The 5,780-nt window shown below is 33.6% G+C and overlaps 1 protein-coding gene and 1 pseudogene across 1 annotated transcript in view; both read left to right on the top strand.

Moving 5' to 3' along the window:
- Window positions 1-5,780, top strand: part of LOC122576643 — a 30,935-nt gene that overhangs the window by 16,389 nt on the left and 8,766 nt on the right. The gene's annotated exons all lie outside the window — the stretch shown is intronic.
- On the top strand, window positions 583-2,203 carry LOC122576248 (annotated as a pseudogene).

Raw genomic sequence — 5,780 nt, 5'->3', positions numbered from 1 at the left:
GTATGGTCACTGACGTACGCAGATGATATTTTGTTGATGGCGGATAGGGAAGAGGAGCTAAAGGAGATGCTAAGGAAATTCAAAAAATTTCTAAAAGAAGCAGAATTGGAGCTAAGCACAGAAAAGACAAAAATAGTAGTATTTGAAAAAAGAAGGAACAAAAGGAGACAAAGAAGATGGAATTGGGGAGAGCAAGAACTAGAAGAAGTGGAGGAGATAAGATACCTAGGGTACATACTACAGAAAAACGGCAGCAATGAGAGGCACATACAAGACAGGAAAAGGAGAGCGATGATAGCAATGAAGAAAACATGGAGCGTGGGAGAAAGAATATTCAATTTACAATAATATTTTGTATTAAATTGTAATTAAATACGGTAGATAAAAATGATTAATTTATTAGTTTGTATTGTCTCATTATTTTATTCTGAATATTGTTTTTAATATATTATTTATTAAATATTTCAATTCCCGCAGCTTTAAAAGAAAATGTTAACAGTTCTTCTTCTTAAATTTTAGTCAATTGACTGCGTATTTTCTTTAATTGTTTTGCGACCAGTGGACGTAAAAAAATATTTTACGATGAATAAAGAGGATTATCTGCAGATCATTGAACCTACCTACTCGCATCTCTTCGAAAAAACCTTCTTTTATCCAGACACTCAAAAATGGTTCCAGAATAATTTTCAATACTGTTATTACTGCTGCATTATTTAAGTAATCCTAATTTTTGGCAGAAAATATTACATGTCGAGCAGACCAAAGTTTGATTTGAAGGGTCCGCTTGTATTATGGAGTGTATTGCTTGCAGTGTTCTTCATTATCGAATTTTGTAGAACAGCACCGGAAATGTTCTCTACATTGAGACATCATGGGTTTTATCGTAGTATTTGCATAGTTAGGTAATACAACTTTCATATTTTACCTTTTAATATATTTTCAGGTGAATGGCGATTTGAAAAATAATTATTAATGAAACATTATTAATGAAATGAATTATTATATGAAATAATGTCTTATGCTTGGTATTTAGAGATTATTGATATGTGGAAAGCGTTAGTGAAATAGGAAATATATTATTAATAGTTGTTTACGATATTATTCTTGTGATAGTTCTCTAAATAGATTTCACATATAAATTTGTTTCTGAAATGAGTTTTGTCGATTGATATAATCAGTAATGCCTACCAATTCGCAACATATCGACCTATAAAGTATAGATTGTATTGATAATATTTCCAAATCAAAATAACAAAGTTCTTTTCGTTTCATTGCATGGAACATAATACATGACTTTGATTTACATGTTATGTTCACAAAATGAATCAATATTTCAAATATGTTAATCTATGATATACAATAGGAATGGAATTATTTTCTTTTCAGCCACCTTTTGCAATATCATGTTTCTGGCTTTTGGACATGGATATTTGTCCTGTCAAAGATGCCAGAATTTGGCGATACGATCTTCATTGTGTTACGAAAGCAACCATTGACGTTTCTACATTTTTACCATCATGTAACTGTTGTTCTTTACTCTTGATTCACATATGCAGAGAATACAGCAGCCATAAGGTTGTATACCGTAATGAACTATTTTATTTATTCCTGGATGTATTCTTATTATACTTTGAAAGCAATGCAGTACAGATTGCCAAAACGCCTTGCCATGATGATTAGGTCTGCCGTCGACTGCCGAAACGTGTAGATATGTGTCTAGTGCTCAGTGAAGTTCACAATACAACAAGCGACGACCCTCCGTCGAAAGTGAGTTGAAACAGAAATAAGTCAAGTATTCTCTAAACTTACTCGTGGAAAAACCAACACTTCTAATCTCCAATCTGAATCATAGCCTCTCGACTAGTTGTTTCAATTGAATTAACTAGCTCGATGATGGCCCAAGTAACCAGATCAGACTCTCATGAGCAAAACTATAACCGCACCGTTCTATCTCCTCCGTGGCAAAAGGATAATATATCCCATCTTTCAAACCACACAAGCAACATCAAAAGTGTAAGCTAGATTCAGTCAAAAAAATGTAAACACTAGTCAGAACGAACAGTCAACAAACCATGTTACCACTTATAGCAGATTCGCAATATTAGAATCTACAGACGACTCTATGGACGTAGTTGAAACATCAACAAATCAACATACACAAAATATCCTCCTCTCCCACCAATCTTTATTGATGATGTTATGATATTCAAACAATGATAAAGTCTATCGAGAAAGATATTAACAAAGAGGATTACATACTAAAAATTAAAAATAATCAGGTTAAAATCCTGCCAGCCAATCCAGACTCCTGTAGAATACTAACAAAGTTACTAAAAACCCTGAACTCAAACTTCCACGCACATCAACTGAAACAAGAAAGACCTTTTCGTGTGGTACTACGCAATATCCACCACTCAGCTAACTTAGATGAACTGAAGTTAGAACTCTTAAATCATGGCCATGAAGTAACCAACATTAGCAATACAAGGCATAGAATCGCAAAAAAACCGCTATCCTTATTCTTTATTGGCTTAAAGCAAAAGCAAAATAACAAAGAAGCCTATAATATCAATCGTTTAATGAATTTTGTAGTTAAGATTGCACCACCTTTCATAAAGAAAGAGATAGTTCAATGTAAAAGGTGCCAAAGGTACGGCCACACGCAGAAATATTGTAACCACGATCACCGCTGCGTTAAATGTGCAGGTATTCACCCTACAGATCAGTGCACTAAATCTTCAGGAACTCCTGCGAAGTGCATCCTCTGTCAAGGAGAGCATCCTGCGAACTATAAAGATTGCACAGCCTACAAGACCTTGTATAAAAATAAGTACCCCAAATCCAGAGTTAAGGACCTAATCAACCAAGCACTTAGTCCACAAAAATTCACTACCCTTCCAACCTTTTATGCGCAGGTAGTTCAAGGAAATCAATGCAGACCGAAAATCTATAGTGATCAATCACAAATTAGTGCTTCCAGTTCACAAAACACGGATAACTTCAGTAGGCTTGAAAAATTAATCGGGAAACAAACAGAGCAAATTAATAACTTGCTATCATTGCTTACAATCATCGTGGACAAATTAACACGCTCCGAAGTAAAATAAAACCAATACGCATAGCTCTTTGGAATGCTAACGGTCTAGCTTAACATAAATACGAACTAGAACTCTTCCTAAAACAACAAGAAATTGACGTAATGCTTATGTCTGAAATTCACTTTACCGATAAAAATTACCTGAAAATAAATGGTTATAACTTTTACCATACCCAACATCCCAGTGGAAAGGCCCACGGCGGCTCCAAAATTATCATCAAGACCAATATAAAACACTATGAGTTTCCATCATTCCAGAAAGACTACCTCTAAGCTACAAACGTAGCGATAGAAGATTGGCATGGTCCAATCACCACATCAGCAGTGTATTGTTCTCCTAGACATTCTATTTCCAAAGAAGTCTTCGATAAATTCCTCGAAGACCTGGGCAATAGATTCATAGCTGGAGGAGATTATAACGCTAAACATACGCAATGGGGCAGCAGACTTATCACAGTAAGAGGCAAAAATCTTTTGAAATGCATAAACGTTAACAGACTTAACTACCTCAGTACAAACGAACCCACTTACTGGCGCACTGATTCTAACAAACTACCTGACTTATTAGACTTCTTTATAACTAAAAACATCTCGCCAAGATACATCCAAATCAACTCTTTTATGGAGCTCTCTTCAGATAATTCACCCGTCATAGCAATAATTATCTCAACAATTATCGAAAACCAATTTAATGGCTTTATTCATAACCAACTCCCAAACTTGCAGCTTTTAAGGGAAGTATTCAATTATTCAACATCAACCTCAATATCCCTTGGAAAAACAAACGAAGATATAGAATACTTAAATACCAGCATAATAAACGCAATCCGTTCTTCCACCCCTACTAAATGTTTTGTCAATAAACATGAATACCCCCATTACATAATAATAAAAATCGCAGAAAAACGCAGACTTAAAAGAGTATGGCAAAGTCGTAGAACACCTGAGGACAAGCGTAAGCTAAATAACGCAACAAGAAAACTAACCAAAATCCTCAAAAATTACAAAAATGACTGTTTTCAAAAATACCTTGTTAATCTGTCTCCCACAGCTGACTCCAACTATTCACTATGGAAGGCATCCAGAAAACTCACTCGTCCTCCGCAAATAATTCCTCCAATTCGCTGTCCGCAAGGTGGATCGGCGCGTAACTCTATACAAAAAAAACAACTTGTTTGCAAGTCATCTAACTAATGTCTTCAAACCGTTTCCTCCACTTACTTTTATTTTGTATATTTTGTATATCGCATATGTTTCGCTTATGTCCATAAAGTTTGCATATGTGCATATTTGGTTGACGAAAAAACGTCTTACACATATGTACATGACTCAAATATTATACTTTTCGAGTTATACACGTTTAAAGAAAATGTTTGAAGTGTCCACCTCGTCCCTCAATATGCCGGTGTATGTCTTAATATTGAGCTTAGTACTCGCTCGAATGTACAAGATATTCTTCGAATAGGCTCAAGTTTATTTCATAATTTTTCTCACAGATCTTATACATTATTTACTCACGTTGAACACACAATATATTTTAAATGATCCCACAAAGAAAAACCTTATAGATCCATCTCATGGTGACTCTCACGATTGGTTTGTGAAAGTTCTGTGAAGGAATATTTTTATTGCGAAGAGGAAATGAGGAGAGTACTTCCAACAGTTTCTTCATATAACATCTTTTACTTATTAATGTGTATTTACACATTAGTATTAGCAGTTGTTTATGAATTATGCTGTATAGAAAATACACCCGTGATCGTGAACGTCATTTTTGTAAACATTAACACACGTATAAAAATTGTATAACTCATATAAATATTTGGCTTTTTTTAAATCATACATAAATTTTGAGTTGTATTATAAAAAATAGTGTAATTTTGTAATATAGTGTTATTACAAAAAAAACATACTAAGTTTAATCGACAAGAAGCACAGTTTTATAATCGATAATTTAAAAATAATCAGTTGCAACATACTATAGTTTAAATTACAAAAAATAGATTCTTTTGCATGTATTTTGCATATTTCGACCACAAAGTCAAGAAAAACAAATACAAAAGTAGTGCCTTATGTCTTTTCTCTTCCTTCATACGATAAGTTTTACAAAATAAAAGTTAAAATATAAGCAATTTAACAATTTTTTATAGAGAACCTAGAGTTGTAGCGATTAGTGTATTAAACAATATATGATCCCATTTAAAAAACTATCGATAATTTGAAATCTTGAAAAACATAACCATGAGAGAAAATTTTTGTTAACCATAATATTGACCATTTCAAATCAAACAATTTTTTTCTTTGACATTTTTGCGTCAATTGCGTTAATCATTAAAAGTAGCAGAGATATCGCCTTGTAACAGAGTTAGTGTGACATAGCTTGAGGCTCATCAATGAAATAGTACTAGCATTAGAAAACAAACAATACTGTACAGCCCTCTTTATGGACATCGAGAAAGCATTTGACAAAATAAACCATGAAAGTTTTTTTTTTTTATTTTTAAATAAATCATTTTACAATTTGTCCATTAGGACATTTGGTAAAATATTATAGTTTGGGTTTTGATGAAATATAGCATGTGGATGGTTACCCCCAGCGGGACTCCATCTTCCAGGTTGTTTATTGTTCTATTGTGAGGTCTGCAGGGTGCTTCTTCTTCAGTCTTCTTTCTATTATTGTTTT

The sequence above is a fragment of the Bombus pyrosoma genome, linkage group LG16, assembly GCF_014825855.1.
Source record: "Bombus pyrosoma isolate SC7728 linkage group LG16, ASM1482585v1, whole genome shotgun sequence".
Classification (NCBI taxonomy): domain Eukaryota; kingdom Metazoa; phylum Arthropoda; class Insecta; order Hymenoptera; family Apidae; genus Bombus; species Bombus pyrosoma.
This window is presented reverse-complemented; position numbering and strand designations above follow the sequence as displayed.